This window comes from Balaenoptera borealis (assembly GCF_965194805.1).
Source record: "Balaenoptera borealis genome assembly, chromosome: 9".
NCBI classification, from domain to species: domain Eukaryota; kingdom Metazoa; phylum Chordata; class Mammalia; order Artiodactyla; family Balaenopteridae; genus Balaenoptera; species Balaenoptera borealis.
In genome coordinates this window covers 79,277,517-79,301,281 of record NC_138873.1, presented here as the reverse complement: position 1 = coordinate 79,301,281, position 23,765 = coordinate 79,277,517, and positions in this window count along the sequence as shown.

Genomic DNA, 23,765 nt, shown 5'->3' with positions numbered 1-23,765 from the left:
CATAAGATATCACTTATAGAGGGAATGTAAAAACCGCTACCCTTGAACTGAATTACAAAACAGAACAGAGTCACACGTTTAGAAAACACACTATGGCTGCTTAACGGGAAAGGTGAGGTGCGGTGATGCATAAAACAAGGGTTTCAAATTAGCTCAGATACCGTTCCAGAAACCCAATATGTAATAGACAAGACCTACTCCTTGCTCAGTGAACTGGACTCAACACCCCGTATTCACCGCCCAAGAATATATCTGACTAGTAAGAATCTTAAAACCTATGTATTGATATCTCTCTGTAAGTGAGTCAAGTGGGTGTAAAGCGGCATAAACACAGCAGTGAAAAGCAGCTAAACCCCATTATAAAAATCAATTACTTTAAAAAACCCGTGAAACAAAGACAGTGAAAGAGAGAGAAATTCTTACAAAATTCGTTCAGGGGCTGTGATGCCACCTGGATTGACCATATCTAGACCCACAGCTGATTGAGACATAAGGGTGGACACTCGTGGGGCTGAGAGGTTTGGTGAGGTTGGCTGAGCTAACGCAGACCCTTTAAAGTAATTCGGCGTGGTACCCATCCCATGGGTCCCAAATCTCCAGGTTCAAGGGCATCGTCCTACATTGAAAACATGCATGAGAAACCCCGAAGATGGTACACCGTGTGATCGGGAAAGGTTTCTAAAACGCACCTCATTTCTCATCTCCTTGTGCTCCGGTTCGCCATTCCAGCCGCTTTACTAGCAATCTCCCTCCTTGGAGAATCAGCACCTTTATCCTCCTGTTCCGTACAGGTTGCAAATTGTCCTGAGGATGAACGGGAAGAGGGGGAACCAATGAGAGACTAGCTCTAGGTGTTGGGGCAGGCACAGGTCATTCTATTTTCCCATCAGGAAGAAGAATTAACCACAGGCTCAGCCTGCCGCCAGGAACCAGAAGACGGCCTGAAGCAATCCTGCGCTTTTGCGGCCAGCTCCCAAGAAAGCGAGTTGAAGAATGGAGCTCAGGGGCACTGCAATTCACAAACCTGCAGTCTTAGAAATGATAACTCTCGTCCACAAATATATTGAGGGAAGGCAACGAAGAGGATTTGAAAGCAAGGCAGAATTGCAGGAAACAGATTTCAGGAGGTAGATTCGAATCGCCTTTAAAGCACAGGAAAAGCGGCAAAACCTCGACAATGATGCCCTTGGCCAAAAAGGGCGTATGCGTTTTTTCCTGAATATATTCAGGAAAAAACGCATACGCCCTTTTTGGCCAACCAAGCAACCTGGAAAGGCAAATCAGCGCTACAAAGAAGTCTCGCTTCCCATCGGTCAAAAGGGCCATGATGAATAAAGTGTCAAAACCAGAAATGCAGGACAGGCCATGGAGAAATGGGAGCCTTGCTACGCTGATGGGCGGGATGTAAATTGCCAACAGCCACTCTGGAGAAGTGTACGGTGTGTCCTGAAACATCTAAAAAACTCAGCTTAGAGAGCATAGCACACTTCCACTCATGGGCGTATAAATTGGGAAAACTAAAAATCAGCAAGACACAGGCACCCCAAAGTTTTGGGCTACTCTGTTGACAAGAACCTCCACTTCGTTACACCTTAAATATCCCAGGAAAGAGAAGAATGGATAAAGAAGTTGCGGTCCTTATGTACAATGGAATATCACTCAGCCATGAAATCAATGTCATAAGGCTGGTAGGAGCATGATGAGTGGATTTAGGTATGACGATTGTAAGTGAAATAAGTCACACAGAAAAAGACACTTATCATAAGATATCACTTATAGAGGGAATGGAAAAACCGCTACCCTTGAACTGAATTACAAAACAGAACAGAGTCACACGTTTAGAAAACACACTATGGCTGCTTAACGGGAAAGGTGAGGTGGGGTGATGCATAAAACAAGGGTTTCAAATTAGCTCAGATACCGTTCCATAAACCCAATATGTAATAGACAAGACCTACTCCTTGCTCAGTGAACTGGACTCAACACCCCCTATTCACCGCCCAAGAATATATCTGACTAGTAAGAATCTTAAAACTTATGTATTGATATCTCTCTGTAAGTGAGTCAAATGGGTGTAAAGCGGCATAAACACAGCAGTGAAAAGCAGCTAAACCCCATTATAAAAATCAATTACTTTTCAAAACCCGTGAAACAAAGACAGTGAAAGAGAGAGAAATTCTTACAAAATTCGTTCAGGGGCTGTGATGCCACCTGGATTGACCATATCTAGACCCACAGCTGATTGAGACATAAGGGTGGACACTCTTGGGGCTGAGAGGTTTGGTGAGGTTGGCTGAGCAAACGCAGACCCTTTAAAGTAATACGGCGTGGTACCCATCCCATGGGTCCCAAATCTCCAGGTTCAAGGGCAACGTCCTACATTGAAAACATGCATGAGAAACCCCGAAGATGGTACACCGTGTGATCGGGAAAGGTTTCTAAAACGCACCTCATTTCTCATCTCCTTGTGCTCCGGTTCACCATTCCAGCCGCTTTACTTGCAATCTCCCTCCTTGGAGAATCAGCACCTTTATCCTCCTGTTCCGTACAGGTTGCTAATTGTCCTGAGGATGAACGGGAAGAGGGGGAACCAATGAGAGACTAGCTCTAGGTGTTGGGGCAGGCACAGGTCATTCTATTTTCCCATCAGGAAGAAGAATTAACCACAGGCTCAGCCTGCCGCCAGGAACCAGAATACGGCCTGAAGCAATCCTGCGCTTTTGCGGCCAGCTCCCAAGAAAGCGAGTTGAAGAATGGAGCTCAGGGGCACTGCAATTCACAAACCTGCAGACTTAGAAATGATAACTCTCGTCCACAAATATATTGAGGGAAGGCAACGAAGAGGATTTGAAAGCAAGGCAGAATTGCAGGAAACAGATTTCAGGAGGTAGATTCGAATCGCCTTTAAAGCACAGGAAAAGCGGCAAAACCTCGACAATGATGCCCTTGGCCAAAAAGGGCGTATGCGTTTTTTCCTGAATATATTCAGGAAAAAACGCATACGCCCTTTTTGGCCAACCAAGCAACCTGGAAAGGCAAATCAGCGCTACAAAGAAGTCTCGCTTCCCATCGGTCAAAAGGGCCATGATGAATAAAGTGTCAAAACCAGAAATGCTGGACAGGCCTTGGAGAAATGGGAGCCATGCTACGCTGATGGGCGGGATGTAAATTGCCAACAGCCACTCTGGAGAAGTGTACGGTGTGTCCTGAAACATCTAAAAAACTCAGCTTAGAGACCATAGGGCACTTCCTCTCATGGGCGTATAAATGGGGAAAACTAAAAATCAGCAAGACACAGGCACCCCAAAGTTTTGGGCTGCTCTGTTGACAAGAACCTCCACTTCGTTACACCTTAAATATCCCAGGAAAGAGAAGAATGGATAAAGAAGTTGTGGTCCTTATGTACAATGGAATATCACTCAGCCATGAAATCAACGTCATAAGGCTAGTAGCAGCATGATGAGTGGATTTAGGTACGACGATTCTAAGTGAAATAAGTCACACAGAAAAAGACACTTATCATGAGATATCACTTATAGAGGGAATGTAAAAACCGCTACCCTTGAACTGAATTACAAAACAGAACAGAGTCACACGTTTAGAAAACACACTATGGCTGCTTAACGGGAAAGGTGAGGTGGGGTGATGCATAAAACAAGGGTTTCAAATTAGCTCAGATACCGTTCCAGAAACCCAATATGTAATAGACAAGACCTACTCCTTGCTCAGTGAACTGGACTCAACACCCCCTATTCACCGCCCAAGAATATATCTGACTAGTAAGAATCTTAAAACCTATGTATTGATATCTCTCTGTAAGTGAGTCAAATGGGTGTAAAGCGGCATAAACACAGCAGTGAAAAGCAGCTAAACCCCATTATAAAAATCAATTACTTTTCAAAACCCGTGAAACAAAGACAGTGAAAGAGAGAGAAATTCTTACAAAATTCGTTCAGGGGCTGTGATGCCACCTGGATTGACCATATCTAGACCCACAGCTGATTGAGACATAAGGGTGGACACTCTTGGGGCTGAGAGGTTTGGTGAGGTTGGGTGAGCAAACGCAGATCCTTTAAAGTAATACGGCGTGGTACCCATCCCATGGGTCCCAAATCTCCAGGTTCAAGGGCAACGTCCTACATTGAAAACATGCATGAGAAACCCCGAAGATGGTACACCGTGTGATCGGGAAAGGTTTCTAAAACGCACCTCATTTCTCATCTCCTTGTGCTCCGGTTCACCATTCCAGCCACTTTACTAGCAATCTCCCTCCTTGGAGAATCAGCACCTTTATCCTCCTGTTCCGTACAGGTTGCAAATTGTCCTGAGGATGAACGGGAAGAGGGGGAACCAATGAGAGACTAGCTCTAGGTGTTGGGGCAGGCACAGGTCATTCTATTTTCCCATCAGGAAGAAGAATTAACCACAGGCTCAGCCTGCCGCCAGGAACCAGAATACGGCCTGAAGCAATCCTGCGCTTTTGCGGCCAGCTCCCAAGAAAGCGAGTTGAAGAATGGAGCTCAGGGGCACTGCAATTCACAAACCTGCAGACATAGAGATGCTAACTCTCGTCCACAAATATATTGAGGGAAGGCAACGAAGAGGATTTGAAAGCAAGTCAGAATTGCAGGAAACAGATTTCAGGAGGTAGATTCGAATCGCCTTTAAAGCACAGGAAAAGCGGCAAAACCTCGACAATGATGCCCTTGGCCAAAAAGGGCGTATGCGTTTTTTCCTGAATATATTCAGGAAAAAACGCATACGCCCTTTTTGGCCAACCAAGCAACCTGGAAAGGCAAATCAGCGCTACAAAGAAGTCTCGCTTCCCATCGGTCAAAAGGGCCATGCTGAATAAAGTGTCAAAACCAGAAATGCTGGACAGGCCTTGGAGAAATGGGAGCCTTGCTACGCTGATGGGCGGGATGTAAATTGCCAACAGCCACTCTGGAGAAGTGTACGGTGTGTCCTGAAACATCTAAAAAACTCAGCTTAGAGACCATAGGGCACTTCCTCTCATGGGCGTATAAATTGGGAAAACTAAAAATCAGCAAGACACAGGCACCCCAAAGTTTTGGGCTGCTCTGTTGACAAGAACCTCCACTTCGTTACACCTTAAATATCCCAGGAAAGAGAAGAATGGATAAAGAAGTTGCGGTCCTTATGTACAATGGAATATCACTCAGCCATGAAATCAATGTCATAAGGCTGGTAGCAGCATGATGAGTGGATTTAGGTATGACGATTCTAAGTGAAATAAGTCACACAGAAAAAGACACTTATCATAAGATATCACTTATAGAGGGAATGTAAAAACCGCTACCCTTGAACTGAATTACAAAACAGAACAGAGTCACACGTTTAGAAAACACACTATGGCTGCTTAACGGGAAAGGTGAGGTGGGGTGATGCATAAAACAAGGGTTTCAAATTAGCTCAGATACCGTTCCATAAACCCAATATGTAATAGACAAGACCTACTCCTTGCTCAGTGAACTGGACTCAACACCCCCTATTCACCGCCCAAGAATATATCTGACTAGTAAGAATCTTAAAACTTATGTATTGATATCTCTCTGTAAGTGAGTCAAATGGGTGTAAAGCGGCATAAACACAGCAGTGAAAAGCAGCTAAACCCCATTATAAAAATCAATTACTTTTCAAAACCCGAGAAACAAAGACAGTGAAAGAGAGAGAAATTCTTACAAAATTCGTTCAGGGGCTGTGATGCCACCTGGATTGACCATATCTAGACCCACAGCTGATTGAGACATAAGGGTGGACACTCGTGGGGCTGAGAGGTTTGGTGAGGTTGGCTGAGCAAACGCACACCCTTTAAAGTAATACGGCGTGGTACCCATCCCATGGGTCCCAAATCTCCAGGTTCAAGGGCAACGTCCTACATTGAAAACATGCATGAGAAACCCCGAAGATGGTACACCGTGTGATCGGGAAAGGTTTCTAAAACGCACCTCATTTCTCATCTCCTTGTGCTCCGGTTCACCATTCCAGCCGCTTTACTTGCAATCTCCCTCCTTGGAGAATCAGCACCTTTATCCTCCTGTTCCGTACAGGTTGCTAATTGTCCTGAGGATGAACGGGAAGAGGGGGAACCAATGAGAGACTAGCTCTAGGTGTTGGGGCAGGCACAGGTCATTCTATTTTCCCATCAGGAAGAAGAATTAACCACAGGCTCAGCCTGCCGCCAGGAACCAGAATACGGCCTGAAGCAATCCTGCGCTTTTGCGGCCAGCTCCCAAGAAAGCGAGTTGAAGAATGGAGCTCAGGGGCACTGCAATTCACAAACCTGCAGACTTAGAAATGATAACTCTCGTCCACAAATATATTGAGGGAAGGCAACGAAGAGGATTTGAAAGCAAGGCAGAATTGCAGGAAACAGATTTCAGGAGGTAGATTCGAATCGCCTTTAAAGCACAGGAAAAGCGGCAAAACCTCGACAATGATGCCCTTGGCCAAAAAGGGCGTATGCGTTTTTTCCTGAATATATTCAGGAAAAAACGCATACGCCCTTTTTGGCCAACCAAGCAACCTGGAAAGGCAAATCAGCGCTACAAAGAAGTCTCGCTTCCCATCGGTCAAAAGGGCCATGATGAATAAAGTGTCAAAACCAGAAATGCTGGACAGGCCTTGGAGAAATGGGAGCCATGCTACGCTGATGGGCGGGATGTAAATTGCCAACAGCCACTCTGGAGAAGTGTACGGTGTGTCCTGAAACATCTAAAAAACTCAGCTTAGAGACCATAGGGCACTTCCTCTCATGGGCGTATAAATGGGGAAAACTAAAAATCAGCAAGACACAGGCACCCCAAAGTTTTGGGCTGCTCTGTTGACAAGAACCTCCACTTCGTTACACCTTAAATATCCCAGGAAAGAGAAGAATGGATAAAGAAGTTGTGGTCCTTATGTACAATGGAATATCACTCAGCCATGAAATCAACGTCATAAGGCTAGTAGCAGCATGATGAGTGGATTTAGGTACGACGATTCTAAGTGAAATAAGTCACACAGAAAAAGACACTTATCATGAGATATCACTTATAGAGGGAATGTAAAAACCGCTACCCTTGAACTGAATTACAAAACAGAACAGAGTCACACGTTTAGAAAACACACTATGGCTGCTTAACGGGAAAGGTGAGGTGGGGTGATGCATAAAACAAGGGTTTCAAATTAGCTCAGATACCGTTCCAGAAACCCAATATGTAATAGACAAGACCTACTCCTTGCTCAGTGAACTGGACTCAACACCCCCTATTCACCGCCCAAGAATATATCTGACTAGTAAGAATCTTAAAACCTATGTATTGATATCTCTCTGTAAGTGAGTCAAATGGGTGTAAAGCGGCATAAACACAGCAGTGAAAAGCAGCTAAACCCCATTATAAAAATCAATTACTTTTCAAAACCCGTGAAACAAAGACAGTGAAAGAGAGAGAAATTCTTACAAAATTCGTTCAGGGGCTGTGATGCCACCTGGATTGACCATATCTAGACCCACAGCTGATTGAGACATAAGGGTGGACACTCTTGGGGCTGAGAGGTTTGGTGAGGTTGGGTGAGCAAACGCAGATCCTTTAAAGTAATACGGCGTGGTACCCATCCCATGGGTCCCAAATCTCCAGGTTCAAGGGCAACGTCCTACATTGAAAACATGCATGAGAAACCCCGAAGATGGTACACCGTGTGATCGGGAAAGGTTTCTAAAACGCACCTCATTTCTCATCTCCTTGTGCTCCGGTTCACCATTCCAGCCACTTTACTAGCAATCTCCCTCCTTGGAGAATCAGCACCTTTATCCTCCTGTTCCGTACAGGTTGCAAATTGTCCTGAGGATGAACGGGAAGAGGGGGAACCAATGAGAGACTAGCTCTAGGTGTTGGGGCAGGCACAGGTCATTCTATTTTCCCATCAGGAAGAAGAATTAACCACAGGCTCAGCCTGCCGCCAGGAACCAGAATACAGCCTGAAGCAATCCTGCGCTTTTGCGGCCAGCTCCCAAGAAAGCGAGTTGAAGAATGGAGCTCAGGGGCACTGCAATTCACAAACCTGCAGACATAGAGATGCTAACTCTCGTCCACAAATATATTGAGGGAAGGCAACGAAGAGGATTTGAAAGCAAGTCAGAATTGCAGGAAACAGATTTCAGGAGGTAGATTCGAATCGCCTTTAAAGCACAGGAAAAGCGGCAAAACCTCGACAATGATGCCCTTGGCCAAAAAGGGCGTATGCGTTTTTTCCTGAATATATTCAGGAAAAAACGCATACGCCCTTTTTGGCCAACCAAGCAACCTGGAAAGGCAAATCAGCGCTACAAAGAAGTCTCGCTTCCCATCGGTCAAAAGGGCCATGCTGAATAAAGTGTCAAAACCAGAAATGCTGGACAGGCCTTGGAGAAATGGGAGCCTTGCTACGCTGATGGGCGGGATGTAAATTGCCAACAGCCACTCTGGAGAAGTGTACGGTGTGTCCTGAAACATCTAAAAAACTCAGCTTAGAGACCATAGGGCACTTCCTCTCATGGGCGTATAAATTGGGAAAACTAAAAATCAGCAAGACACAGGCACCCCAAAGTTTTGGGCTGCTCTGTTGACAAGAACCTCCACTTCGTTACACCTTAAATATCCCAGGAAAGAGAAGAATGGATAAAGAAGTTGCGGTCCTTATGTACAATGGAATATCACTCAGCCATGAAATCAATGTCATAAGGCTGGTAGCAGCATGATGAGTGGATTTAGGTATGACGATTCTAAGTGAAATAAGTCACACAGAAAAAGACACTTATCATAAGATATCACTTATAGAGGGAATGTAAAAACCGCTACCCTTGAACTGAATTACAAAACAGAACAGAGTCACACGTTTAGAAAACACACTATGGCTGCTTAACGGGAAAGGTGAGGTGGGGTGATGCATAAAACAAGGGTTTCAAATTAGCTCAGATACCGTTCCATAAACCCAATATGTAATAGACAAGACCTACTCCTTGCTCAGTGAACTGGACTCAACACCCCCTATTCACCGCCCAAGAATATATCTGACTAGTAAGAATCTTAAAACTTATGTATTGATATCTCTCTGTAAGTGAGTCAAATGGGTGTAAAGCGGCATAAACACAGCAGTGAAAAGCAGCTAAACCCCATTATAAAAATCAATTACTTTTCAAAACCCGAGAAACAAAGACAGTGAAAGAGAGAGAAATTCTTACAAAATTCGTTCAGGGGCTGTGATGCCACCTGGATTGACCATATCTAGACCCACAGCTGATTGAGACATAAGGGTGGACACTCGTGGGGCTGAGAGGTTTGGTGAGGTTGGCTGAGCAAACGCACACCCTTTAAAGTAATACGGCGTGGTACCCATCCCATGGGTCCCAAATCTCCAGGTTCAAGGGCATCGTCCTACATTGAAAACATGCATGAGAAACCCCGAAGATGGTACACCGTGTGATCGGGAAAGGTTTCTAAAACGCACCTCATTTCTCATCTCCTTGTGCTCCGGTTCGCCATTCCAGCCGCTTTACTAGCAATCTCCCTCCTTGGAGAATCAGCACCTTTATCCTCCTGTTCCGTACAGGTTGCAATTTGTCCTGAGGATGAACGGGAAGAGGGGGAACCAATGAGAGACTAGCTCTAGGTGTTGGGACAGGCACAGGTCACTCTATTTTCCCATCAGGAAGAAGAATTAACCACAGGCTCAGCCTGCCGCCAGGAACCAGAAGACGGCCTGAAGCAATCCTGCGCTTTTGCGGCCAGCTCTCCAAGAAAGCGAGTTGAATAATGGAGCTCAGGGGCACTGCAATTCACAAACCTGCAGACTTAAAAATGATAACTCTCGTCCACAAATATATTGAGGGAAGGCAACAAAGAGGATTTGAAAGCAAGGCAGAATTGCAGGAAACAGATTTCAGGAGGTAGATTCGAATCGCCTTTAAAGCACAGGAAAAGCGGCAAAACCTCGACAATGATGCCCTTGGCCAAAAAGGGCGTATGCGTTTTTTCCTGAATATATTCAGGAAAAAACGCATACGCCCTTTTTGGCCAACCAAGCAACCTGGAAAGGCAAATCAGCGCTACAAAGAAGTCTCGCTTCCCATCGGTCAAAAGGGCCATGATGAATAAAGTGTCAAAACCAGAAATGCAGGACAGGCCATGGAGAAATGGGAGCCTTGCTACGCTGATGGGCGGGATGTAAATTGCCAACAGCCACTCTGGAGAAGTGTACGGTGTGTCCTGAAACATCTAAAAAACTCAGCTTAGAGACCATAGGGCACTTCCTCTCATGGGCGTATAAATTGGGAAAACTAAAAATCAGCAAGACACAGGCACCCCAAAGTTTTGGGCTGCTCTGTTGACAAGAACCTCCACTTCGTTACACCTTAAATATCCCAGGAAAGAGAAGAATGCATAAAGAAGTTGTGGTCCTTATGTACAATGGAATATCACTCAGCCATGAAATCAACGTCATAAGGCTGGGAGCAGCATGATGAGTGGATTTAGGTACGACGATTCTAAGTGAAATAAGTCACACAGAAAAAGACACTTATCATGAGATATCACTTACAGAGGGAATGTAAAAACCGCTACCCTTGAACTGAATTACAAAACAGAACAGAGTCACACGTTTAGAAAACACACTATGGCTGCTTAACGGGAAAGGTGAGGTGGGGTGATGCATAAAACAAGGGTTTCAAATTAGCTCAGATACCGTTCCATAAACCCAATATGTAATAGACAAGACCTACTCCTTGCTCAGTGAACTGGACTCAACACCCCGTATTCACCGCCCAAGAATATATCTGACTAGTAAGAATCTTAAAACCTATGTATTGATATCTCTCTGTAAGTGAGTCAAGTGGGTGTAAAGCGGCATAAACACAGCAGTGAAAAGCAGCTAAACCCCATTATAAAAATCAATTACTTTAAAAAACCCGTGAAACAAAAACAGTGAAAGAGAGAGAAATTCTTACAAAATTCGTTCAGGGGCTGTGATGCCACCTGGATTGACCATATCTAGACCCACAGCTGATTGAGACATAAGGGTGGACACTCGTGGGGCTGAGAGGTTTGGTGAGGTTGGCTGAGCTAACGCAGACCCTTTAAAGTAATTCGGCGTGGTACCCATCCCATGGGTCCCAAATCTCCAGGTTCAAGGGCATCGTCCTACATTGAAAACATGCATGAGAAACCCCGAAGATGGTACACCGTGTGATCGGGAAAGGTTTCTAAAACGCACCTCATTTCTCATCTCCTTGTGCTCCGGTTCGCCATTCCAGCCGCTTTACTAGCAATCTCCCTCCTTGGAGAATCAGCACCTTTATCCTCCTGTTCCGTACAGGTTGCAAATTGTCCTGAGGATGAACGGGAAGAGGGGGAACCAATGAGAGACTAGCTCTAGGTGTTGGGGCAGGCACAGGTCATTCTATTTTCCCATCAGGAAGAAGAATTAACCACAGGCTCAGCCTGCCGCCAGGAACCAGAAGACGGCCTGAAGCAATCCTGCGCTTTTGCGGCCAGCTCCCAAGAAAGCGAGTTGAAGAATGGAGCTCAGGGGCACTGCAATTCACAAACCTGCAGTCTTAGAAATGATAACTCTCGTCCACAAATATATTGAGGGAAGGCAACGAAGAGGATTTGAAAGCAAGGCAGAATTGCAGGAAACAGATTTCAGGAGGTAGATTCGAATCGCCTTTAAAGCACAGGAAAAGCGGCAAAACCTCGACAATGATGCCCTTGGCCAAAAAGGGCGTATGCGTTTTTTCCTGAATATATTCAGGAAAAAACGCATACGCCCTTTTTGGCCAACCAAGCAACCTGGAAAGGCAAATCAGCGCTACAAAGAAGTCTCGCTTCCCATCGGTCAAAAGGGCCATGATGAATAAAGTGTCAAAACCAGAAATGCAGGACAGGCCATGGAGAAATGGGAGCCTTGCTACGCTGATGGGCGGGATGTAAATTGCCAACAGCCACTCTGGAGAAGTGTACGGTGTGTCCTGAAACATCTAAAAAACTCAGCTTAGAGAGCATAGCACACTTCCACTCATGGGCGTATAAATTGGGAAAACTAAAAATCAGCAAGACACAGGCACCCCAAAGTTTTGGGCTACTCTGTTGACAAGAACCTCCACTTCGTTACACCTTAAATATCCCAGGAAAGAGAAGAATGGATAAAGAAGTTGCGGTCCTTATGTACAATGGAATATCACTCAGCCATGAAATCAATGTCATAAGGCTGGTAGGAGCATGATGAGTGGATTTAGGTATGACGATTGTAAGTGAAATAAGTCACACAGAAAAAGACACTTATCATAAGATATCACTTATAGAGGGAATGGAAAAACCGCTACCCTTGAACTGAATTACAAAACAGAACAGAGTCACACGTTTAGAAAACACACTATGGCTGCTTAACGGGAAAGGTGAGGTGGGGTGATGCATAAAACAAGGGTTTCAAATTAGCTCAGATACCGTTCCATAAACCCAATATGTAATAGACAAGACCTACTCCTTGCTCAGTGAACTGGACTCAACACCCCCTATTCACCGCCCAAGAATATATCTGACTAGTAAGAATCTTAAAACTTATGTATTGATATCTCTCTGTAAGTGAGTCAAATGGGTGTAAAGCGGCATAAACACAGCAGTGAAAAGCAGCTAAACCCCATTATAAAAATCAATTACTTTTCAAAACCCGTGAAACAAAGACAGTGAAAGAGAGAGAAATTCTTACAAAATTCGTTCAGGGGCTGTGATGCCACCTGGATTGACCATATCTAGACCCACAGCTGATTGAGACATAAGGGTGGACACTCTTGGGGCTGAGAGGTTTGGTGAGGTTGGCTGAGCAAACGCAGACCCTTTAAAGTAATACGGCGTGGTACCCATCCCATGGGTCCCAAATCTCCAGGTTCAAGGGCAACGTCCTACATTGAAAACATGCATGAGAAACCCCGAAGATGGTACACCGTGTGATCGGGAAAGGTTTCTAAAACGCACCTCATTTCTCATCTCCTTGTGCTCCGGTTCACCATTCCAGCCGCTTTACTTGCAATCTCCCTCCTTGGAGAATCAGCACCTTTATCCTCCTGTTCCGTACAGGTTGCTAATTGTCCTGAGGATGAACGGGAAGAGGGGGAACCAATGAGAGACTAGCTCTAGGTGTTGGGGCAGGCACAGGTCATTCTATTTTCCCATCAGGAAGAAGAATTAACCACAGGCTCAGCCTGCCGCCAGGAACCAGAATACGGCCTGAAGCAATCCTGCGCTTTTGCGGCCAGCTCCCAAGAAAGCGAGTTGAAGAATGGAGCTCAGGGGCACTGCAATTCACAAACCTGCAGACTTAGAAATGATAACTCTCGTCCACAAATATATTGAGGGAAGGCAACGAAGAGGATTTGAAAGCAAGGCAGAATTGCAGGAAACAGATTTCAGGAGGTAGATTCGAATCGCCTTTAAAGCACAGGAAAAGCGGCAAAACCTCGACAATGATGCCCTTGGCCAAAAAGGGCGTATGCGTTTTTTCCTGAATATATTCAGGAAAAAACGCATACGCCCTTTTTGGCCAACCAAGCAACCTGGAAAGGCAAATCAGCGCTACAAAGAAGTCTCGCTTCCCATCGGTCAAAAGGGCCATGATGAATAAAGTGTCAAAACCAGAAATGCTGGACAGGCCTTGGAGAAATGGGAGCCATGCTACGCTGATGGGCGGGATGTAAATTGCCAACAGCCACTCTGGAGAAGTGTACGGTGTGTCCTGAAACATCTAAAAAACTCAGCTTAGAGACCATAGGGCACTTCCTCTCATGGGCGTATAAATGGGGAAAACTAAAAATCAGCAAGACACAGGCACCCCAAAGTTTTGGGCTGCTCTGTTGACAAGAACCTCCACTTCGTTACACCTTAAATATCCCAGGAAAGAGAAGAATGGATAAAGAAGTTGTGGTCCTTATGTACAATGCAATATCACTCAGCCATGAAATCAACGTCATAAGGCTAGTAGCAGCATGATGAGTGGATTTAGGTACGACGATTCTAAGTGAAATAAGTCACACAGAAAAAGACACTTATCATGAGATATCACTTATAGAGGGAATGTAAAAACCGCTACCCTTGAACTGAATTACAAAACAGAACAGAGTCACACGTTTAGAAAACACACTATGGCTGCTTAACGGGAAAGGTGAGGTGGGGTGATGCATAAAACAAGGGTTTCAAATTAGCTCAGATACCGTTCCATAAACCCAATATGTAATAGACAAGACCTACTCCTTGCTCAGTGAACTGGACTCAACACCCCGTATTCACCGCCCAAGAATATATCTGACTAGTAAGAATCTTAAAACCTATGTATTGATATCTCTCTGTAAGTGAGTCAAGTGGGTGTAAAGCGGCATAAACACAGCAGTGAAAAGCAGCTAAACCCCATTATAAAAATCAATTACGTTTCAAAACCCGGGAAACAAAGACAGTGAAAGAGAGAGAAATTCTTACAAAATTCGTTCAGGGGCTGTGATGCCACCTGGATTGACCATATCTAGACCCACAGCTGATTGAGACATAAGGGTGGACACTCGTGGGGCTGAGAGGTTTGGTGAGGTTGGCTGAGCTAACGCAGACCCTTTAAAGTAATACGGCGTGGTACCCATCCCATGGGTCCCAAATCTCCAGGTTCAAGGGCATCGTCCTACATTGAAAACATGCATGAGAAACCCCGAAGATGGTACACCGTGTGATCGGGAAAGGTTTCTAAAACGCACCTCATTTCTCATCTCCTTGTGCTCCGGTTCGCCATTCCAGCCGCTTTACTAGCAATCTCCCTCCTTGGAGAATCAGCACCTTTATCCTCCTGTTCCGTACAGGTTGCAATTTGTCCTGAGGATGAACGGGAAGAGGGGGAACCAATGAGAGACTAGCTCTAGGTGTTGGGACAGGCACAGGTCACTCTATTTTCCCATCAGGAAGAAGAATTAACCACAGGCTCAGCCTGCCGCCAGGAACCAGAAGACGGCCTGAAGCAATCCTGCGCTTTTGCGGCCAGCTCTCCAAGAAAGCGAGTTGAATAATGGAGCTCAGGGGCACTGCAATTCACAAACCTGCAGACTTAAAAATGATAACTCTCGTACACAAATATATTGAGGGAAGGCAACAAAGAGGATTTGAAAGCAAGGCAGAATTGCAGGAAACAGATTTCAGGAGGTAGATTCGAATCGCCTTTAAAGCACAGGAAAAGCGGCAAAACCTCGACAATGATGCCCTTGGCCAAAAAGGGCGTATGCGTTTTTTCCTGAATATATTCAGGAAAAAACGCATACGCCCTTTTTGGCCAACCAAGCAACCTGGAAAGGCAAATCAGCGCTACAAAGAAGTCTCGCTTCCCATCGGTCAAAAGGGCCATGCTGAATAAAGTGTCAAAACCAGAAATGCAGGACAGGCCATGGAGAAATGGGAGCCTTGCTACGCTGATGGGCGGGATGTAAATTGCCAACAGCCACTCTGGAGAAGTGTACGGTGTGTCCTGAAACATCTAAAAAACTCAGCTTAGAGAGCATAGGGCACTTCCTCTCATGGGCGTATAAATGGGGAAAACTAAAAATCAGCAAGACACAGGCACCCCAAAGTTTTGGGCTGCTCTGTTGACAAGAACCTCCACTTCGTTACACCTTAAATATCCCAGGAAAGAGAAGAATGCATAAAGAAGTTGTGGTCCTTATGTACAATGGAATATCACTCAGCCATGAAATCAACGTCATAAGGCTGGTAGCAGCATGATGAGTGGATTTAGGTACGACGATTCTAAGTGAAATAAGTCACACAGAAAAAGACACTTATCATGAGATATCACTTATAGAGGGAATGTAAAAACCGCTACCCTTGAACTGAATTACAAAACAGAACAGAGTCACACGTTTAGAAAACACACTATGGCTGCTTAACGGGAAAGGTGAGGTGGGGTGATGCATAAAACAAGGGTTTCAAATTAGCTCAGATACCGTTCCATAAACCCAATATGTAATAGACAAGACCTACTCCTTGCTCAGTGAACTGGACTCAACACCCCCTATTCACCGCCCAAGAATATATCTGACTAGTAAGAATCTTAAAACTTATGTATTGATATCTCTCTGTAAGTGAGTCAAATGGGTGTAAAGCGGCATAAACACAGCAGTGAAAAGCAGCTAAACCCCATTATAAAAATCAATTACTTTTCAAAACCCGAGAAACAAAGACAGTGAAAGAGAGAGAAATTCTTACAAAATTCGTTCAGGGGCTGTGATGCCACCTGGATTGACCATATCTAGACCCACAGCTGATTGAGACATAAGGGTGGACACTCGTGGGGCTGAGAGGTTTGGTGAGGTTGGCTGAGCAAACGCACACCCTTTAAAGTAATACGGCGTGGTACCCATCCCATGGGTCCCAAATCTCCAGGTTCAAGGGCATCGTCCTACATTGAAAACATGCATGAGAAACCCCGAAGATGGTACACCGTGTGATCGGGAAAGGTTTCTAAAACGCACCTCATTTCTCATCTCCTTGTGCTCCGGTTCGCCATTCCAGCCGCTTTACTAGCAATCTCCCTCCTTGGAGAATCAGCACCTTTATCCTCCTGTTCCGTACAGGTTGCAATTTGTCCTGAGGATGAACGGGAAGAGGGGGAACCAATGAGAGACTAGCTCTAGGTGTTGGGACAGGCACAGGTCACTCTATTTTCCCATCAGGAAGAAGAATTAACCACAGGCTCAGCCTGCCGCCAGGAACCAGAAGACGGCCTGAAGCAATCCTGCGCTTTTGCGGCCAGCTCTCCAAGAAAGCGAGTTGAATAATGGAGCTCAGGGGCACTGCAATTCACAAACCTGCAGACTTAAAAATGATAACTCTCGTCCACAAATATATTGAGGGAAGGCAACAAAGAGGATTTGAAAGCAAGGCAGAATTGCAGGAAACAGATTTCAGGAGGTAGATTCGAATCGCCTTTAAAGCACAGGAAAAGCGGCAAAACCTCGACAATGATGCCCTTGGCCAAAAAGGGCGTATGCGTTTTTTCCTGAATATATTCAGGAAAAAACGCATACGCCCTTTTTGGCCAACCAAGCAACCTGGAAAGGCAAATCAGCGCTACAAAGAAGTCTCGCTTCCCATCGGTCAAAAGGGCCATGCTGAATAAAGTGTCAAAACCAGAAATGCAGGACAGGCCATGGAGAAATGGGAGCCTTGCTACGCTGATGGGCGGGATGTAAATTGCCAACAGCCACTCTGGAGAAGTGTACGGTGTGTCCTGAAACATCTAAAAAACTCAGCTTAGAGACCATAGGGCACTTCCTCTCATGGGCGTATAAATTGGGAAAACTAAAAATCAGCAAGACACAGGCACCCCAAAGTTTTGGGCTGCTCTGTTGACAAGAACCTCCACTTCGTTACACCTTAAATATCCCAGGAAAGAGAAGAATGCATAAAGAAGTTGTGGTCCTTATGTACAATGGAATATCACTCAGCCATGAAATCAACGTCATAAGGCTGGGAGCAGCATGATGAGTGGATTTAGGTACGACGATTCTAAGTGAAATAAGTCACACAGAAAAAGACACTTATCATGAGATATCACTTACAGAGGGAATGTAAAAACCGCTACCCTTGAACTGAATTACAAAACAGAACAGAGTCACACGTTTAGAAAACACACTATGGCTGCTTAACGGGAAAGGTGAGGTGGGGTGATGCATAAAACAAGGGTTTCAAATTAGCTCAGATACCGTTCCAGAAACCCAATATGTAATAGACAAGACCTACTCCTTGCTCAGTGAACTGGACTCAACACCCCCTATTCACCGCCCAAGAATATATCTGACTAGTAAGAATCTTAAAACCTATGTATTGATATCTCTCTGTAAGTGAGTCAAGTGGGTGTAAAGCGGCATAAACACAGCAGTGAAAAGCAGCTAAACCCCATTATAAAAATCAATTACTTTAAAAAACCCGTGAAACAAAGACAGTGAAAGAGAGAGAAATTCTTACAAAATTCGTTCAGGGGCTGTGATGCCACCTGGATTGACCATATCTAGACCCACAGCTGATTGAGACATAAGGGTGGACACTCGTGGGGCTGAGAGGTTTGGTGAGGTTGGGTGAGCAAACGCAGATCCTTTAAAGTAATACGGCGTGGTACCCATCCCATGGGTCCCAAATCTCCAGGTTCAAGGGCAACGTCCTACATTGAAAACATGCATGAGAAACCCCGAAGATGGTACACCGTGTGATCGGGAAAGGTTTCTAAAACGCACCTCATTTCTCATCTCCTTGTGCTCCGGTTCACCATTCCAGCCACTTTACTAGCAATCTCCCTCCTTGGAGAATCAGCACCTTTATCCTCCTGTTCCGTACAGGTTGCAAATTGTCCTGAGGATGAATGGGAAGAGGGGGAACCAATGAGAGACTAGCTCTAGGTGTTGGGGCAGGCACAGGTCATTCTATTTTCCCATCAGGAAGAAGAATTAACCACAGGCTCAGCCTGCCGCCAGGAACCAGAATACGGCCTGAAGCAATCCTGCGCTTTTGCGGCCAGCTCCCAAGAAAGCGAGTTGAAGAATGGAGCTCAGGGGCACTGCAATTCACAAACCTGCAGACATAGAGATGCTAACTCTCGTCCACAAATATATTGAGGGAAGGCAACGAAGAGGATTTGAAAGCAAGTCAGAATTGCAGGAAACAGATTTCAGGAGGTAGATTCGAATCGCCTTTAAAGCACAGGAAAAGCGGCAAAACCTCGACAATGATGCCCTTGGCCAAAAAGGGCGTATGCGTTTTTTCCTGAATATATTCAGGAAAAAACGCATACGCCCTTTTTGGCCAACCAAGCAACCTGGAAAGGCAAATCAGCGCTACAAAGAAGTCTCGCTTCCCATCGGTCAAAAGGGCCATGCTGAATAAAGTGTCAAAACCAGAAATGCTGGACAGGCCTTGGAGAAATGGGAGCCTTGCTACGCTGATGGGCGGGATGTAAATTGCCAACAGCCACTCTGGAGAAGTGTACGGTGTGTCCTGAAACATCTAAAAAACTCAGCTTAGAGACCATAGGGCACTTCCTCTCATGGGCGTATAAATTGGGAAAACTAAAAATCAGCAAGACACAGGCACCCCAAAGTTTTGGGCTGCTCTGTTGACAAGAACCTCCACTTCGTTACACCTTAAATATCCCAGGAAAGAGAAGAATGGATAAAGAAGTTGCGGTCCTTATGTACAATGGAATATCACTCAGCCATGAAATCAATGTCATAAGGCTGGTAGCAGCATGATGAGTGGATTTAGGTATGACGATTCTAAGTGAAATAAGTCACACAGAAAAAGACACTTATCATAAGATATCACTTATAGAGGGAATGTAAAAACCGCTACCCTTGAACTGAATTACAAAACAGAACAGAGTCACACGTTTAGAAAACACACTATGGCTGCTTAACGGGAAAGGTGAGGTGGGGTGATGCATAAAACAAGGGTTTCAAATTAGCTCAGATACCGTTCCATAAACCCAATATGTAATAGACAAGACCTACTCCTTGCTCAGTGAACTGGACTCAACACCCCCTATTCACCGCCCAAGAATATATCTGACTAGTAAGAATCTTAAAACTTATGTATTGATATCTCTCTGTAAGTGAGTCAAATGGGTGTAAAGCGGCATAAACACAGCAGTGAAAAGCAGCTAAACCCCATTATAAAAATCAATTACTTTTCAAAACCCGAGAAACAAAGACAGTGAAAGAGAGAGAAATTCTTACAAAATTCGTTCAGGGGCTGTGATGCCACCTGGATTGACCATATCTAGACCCACAGCTGATTGAGACATAAGGGTGGACACTCGTGGGGCTGAGAGGTTTGGTGAGGTTGGCTGAGCAAACGCACACCCTTTAAAGTAATACGGCGTGGTACCCATCCCATGGGTCCCAAATCTCCAGGTTCAAGGGCATCGTCCTACATTGAAAACATGCATGAGAAACCCCGAAGATGGTACACCGTGTGATCGGGAAAGGTTTCTAAAACGCACCTCATTTCTCATCTCCTTGTGCTCCGGTTCGCCATTCCAGCCGCTTTACTAGCAATCTCCCTCCTTGGAGAATCAGCACCTTTATCCTCCTGTTCCGTACAGGTTGCAATTTGTCCTGAGGATGAACGGGAAGAGGGGGAACCAATGAGAGACTAGCTCTAGGTGTTGGGACAGGCACAGGTCACTCTATTTTCCCATCAGGAAGAAGAATTAACCACAGGCTCAGCCTGCCGCCAGGAACCAGAAGACGGCCTGAAGCAATCCTGCGCTTTTGCGGCCAGCTCTCCAAGAAAGCGAGTTGAATAATGGAGCTCAGGGGCACTGCAATTCACAAACCTGCAGACTTAAAAATGATAACTCTCGTCCACAAATATATTGAGGGAAGGCAACAAAGAGGATTTGAAAGCAAGGCAGAATTGCAGGAAACAGATTTCAGGAGGTAGATTCGAATCGCCTTTAAAGCACAGGAAAAGCGGCAAAACCTCGACAATGATGCCCTTGGCCAAAAAGGGCGTATGCGTTTTTTCCTGAATATATTCAGGAAAAAACGCATACGCCCTTTTTGGCCAACCAAGCAACCTGGAAAGGCAAATCAGCGCTACAAAGAAGTCTCGCTTCCCATCGGTCAAAAGGGCCATGATGAATAAAGTGTCAAAACCAGAAATGCAGGACAGGCCATGGAGAAATGGGAGCCTTGCTACGCTGATGGGCGGGATGTAAATTGCCAACAGCCACTCTGGAGAAGTGTACGGTGTGTCCTGAAACATCTAAAAAACTCAGCTTAGAGACCATAGGGCACTTCCTCTCATGGGCGTATAAATTGGGAAAACTAAAAATCAGCAAGACACAGGCACCCCAAAGTTTTGGGCTGCTCTGTTGACAAGAACCTCCACTTCGTTACACCTTAAATATCCCAGGAAAGAGAAGAATGCATAAAGAAGTTGTGGTCCTTATGTACAATGGAATATCACTCAGCCATGAAATCAACGTCATAAGGCTGGGAGCAGCATGATGAGTGGATTTAGGTACGACGATTCTAAGTGAAATAAGTCACACAGAAAAAGACACTTATCATGAGATATCACTTACAGAGGGAATGTAAAAACCGCTACCCTTGAACTGAATTACAAAACAGAACAGAGTCACACGTTTAGAAAACACACTATGGCTGCTTAACGGGAAAGGTGAGGTGGGGTGATGCATAAAACAAGGGTTTCAAATTAGCTCAGATACCGTTCCATAAACCCAATATGTAATAGACAAGACCTACTCCTTGCTCAGTGAACTGGACTCAACACCCCGTATTCACCGCCCAAGAATATATCTGACTAGTAAGAATCTTAAAACCTATGTATTGATATCTCTCTGTAAGTGAGTCAAATGGGTGTAAAGCGGCATAAACACAGCAGTGAAAAGCAGCTAAACCCCATTATAAAAATCAATTACTTTAAAAAACCCGTGAAACAAAAACAGTGAAAGAGAGAGAAATTCTTACAAAATTCGTTCAGGGGCTGTGATGCCACCTGGATTGACCATATCTAGACCCACAGCTGATTGAGACATAAGGGTGGACACTCGTGGGGCTGAGAGGTTTGGTGAGGTTGGCTGAGCTAACGCAGACCCTTTAAAGTAATTCGGCGTGGTACCCATCCCATGGGTCCCAAATCTCCAGGTTCAAGGGCATCGTCCTACATTGAAAACATGCATGAGAAACCCCGAAGATGGTACACCGTGTGATCGGGAAAGGTTTCTAAAACGCACCTCATTTCTCATCTCCTTGTGCTCCGGTTCGCCATTCCAGCCGCTTTACTAGCAATCTCCCTCCTTGGAGAATCAGCACCTTTATCCTCCTGTTCCGTACAGGTTGCAAATTGTCCTGAGGATGAACGGGAAGAGGGGGAACCAATGAGAGACTAGCTCTAGGTGTTGGGGCAGGCACAGGTCATTCTATTTTCCCATCAGGAAGAAGAATTAACCACAGGCTCAGCCTGCCGCCAGGAACCAGAAGACGGCCTGAAGCAATCCTGCGCTTTTGCGGCCAGCTCCCAAGAAAGCGAGTTGAAGAATGGAGCTCAGGGGCACTGCAATTCACAAACCTGCAGTCTTAGAAATGATAACTCTCGTCCACAAATATATTGAGGGAAGGCAACGAAGAGGATTTGAAAGCAAGGCAGAATTGCAGGAAACAGATTTCAGGAGGTAGATTCGAATCGCCTTTAAAGCACAGGAAAAGCGGCAAAACCTCGACAATGATGCCCTTGGCCAAAAAGGGCGTATGCGTTTTTTCCTGAATATATTCAGGAAAAAACGCATACGCCCTTTTTGGCCAACCAAGCAACCTGGAAAGGCAAATCAGCGCTACAAAGAAGTCTCGCTTCCCATCGGTCAAAAGGGCCATGATGAATAAAGTGTCAAAACCAGAAATGCAGGACAGGCCATGGAGAAATGGGAGCCTTGCTACGCTGATGGGCGGGATGTAAATTGCCAACAGCCACTCTGGAGAAGTGTACGGTGTGTCCTGAAACATCTAAAAAACTCAGCTTAGAGAGCATAGCACACTTCCACTCATGGGCGTATAAATTGGGAAAACTAAAAATCAGCAAGACACAGGCACCCCAAAGTTTTGGGCTACTCTGTTGACAAGAACCTCCACTTCGTTACACCTTAAATATCCCAGGAAAGAGAAGAATGGATAAAGAAGTTGCGGTCCTTATGTACAATGGAATATCACTCAGCCATGAAATCAATGTCATAAGGCTGGTAGGAGCATGATGAGTGGATTTAGGTATGACGATTCTAAGTGAAATAAGTCACACAGAAAAAGACACTTATCATAAGATATCACTTATAGAGGGAATGGAAAAACCGCTACCCTTGAACTGAATTACAAAACAGAACAGAGTCACACGTTTAGAAAACACACTATGGCTGCTTAACGGGAAAGGTGAGGTGGGGTGATGCATAAAACAAGGGTTTCAAATTAGCTCAGATACCGTTCCATAAACCCAATATGTAATAGACAAGACCTACTCCTTGCTCAGTGAACTGGACTCAACACCCCCTATTCACCGCCCAAGAATATATCTGACTAGTAAGAATCTTAAAACTTATGTATTGATATCTCTCTGTAAGTGAGTCAAATGGGTGTAAAGCGGCATAAACACAGCAGTGAAAAGCAGCTAAACCCCATTATAAAAATCAATTACTTTTCAAAACCCGTGAAACAAAGACAGTGAAAGAGAGAGAAATTCTTACAAAATTCGTTCAGGGGCTGTGATGCCACCTGGATTGACCATATCTAGACCCACAGCTGATTGAGACATAAGGGTGGACACTCTTGGGGCTGAGAGGTTTGGTGAGGTTGGCTGAGCAAACGCAGACCCTTTAAAGTAATACGGCGTGGTACCCATCCCATGGGTCCCAAATCTCCAGGTTCAAGGGCAACGTCCTACATTGAAAACATGCATGAGAAACCCCGAAGATGGTACACCGTGTGATCGGGAAAGGTTTCTAAAACGCACCTCATTTCTCATCTCCTTGTGCTCCGGTTCACCATTCCAGCCGCTTTACTTGCAATCTCCCTCCTTGGAGAATCAGCACCTTTATCCTCCTGTTCCGTACAGGTTGCTAATTGTCCTGAGGATGAACGGGAAGAGGGGGAACCAATGAGAGACTAGCTCTAGGTGTTGGGGCAGGCACAGGTCATTCTATTT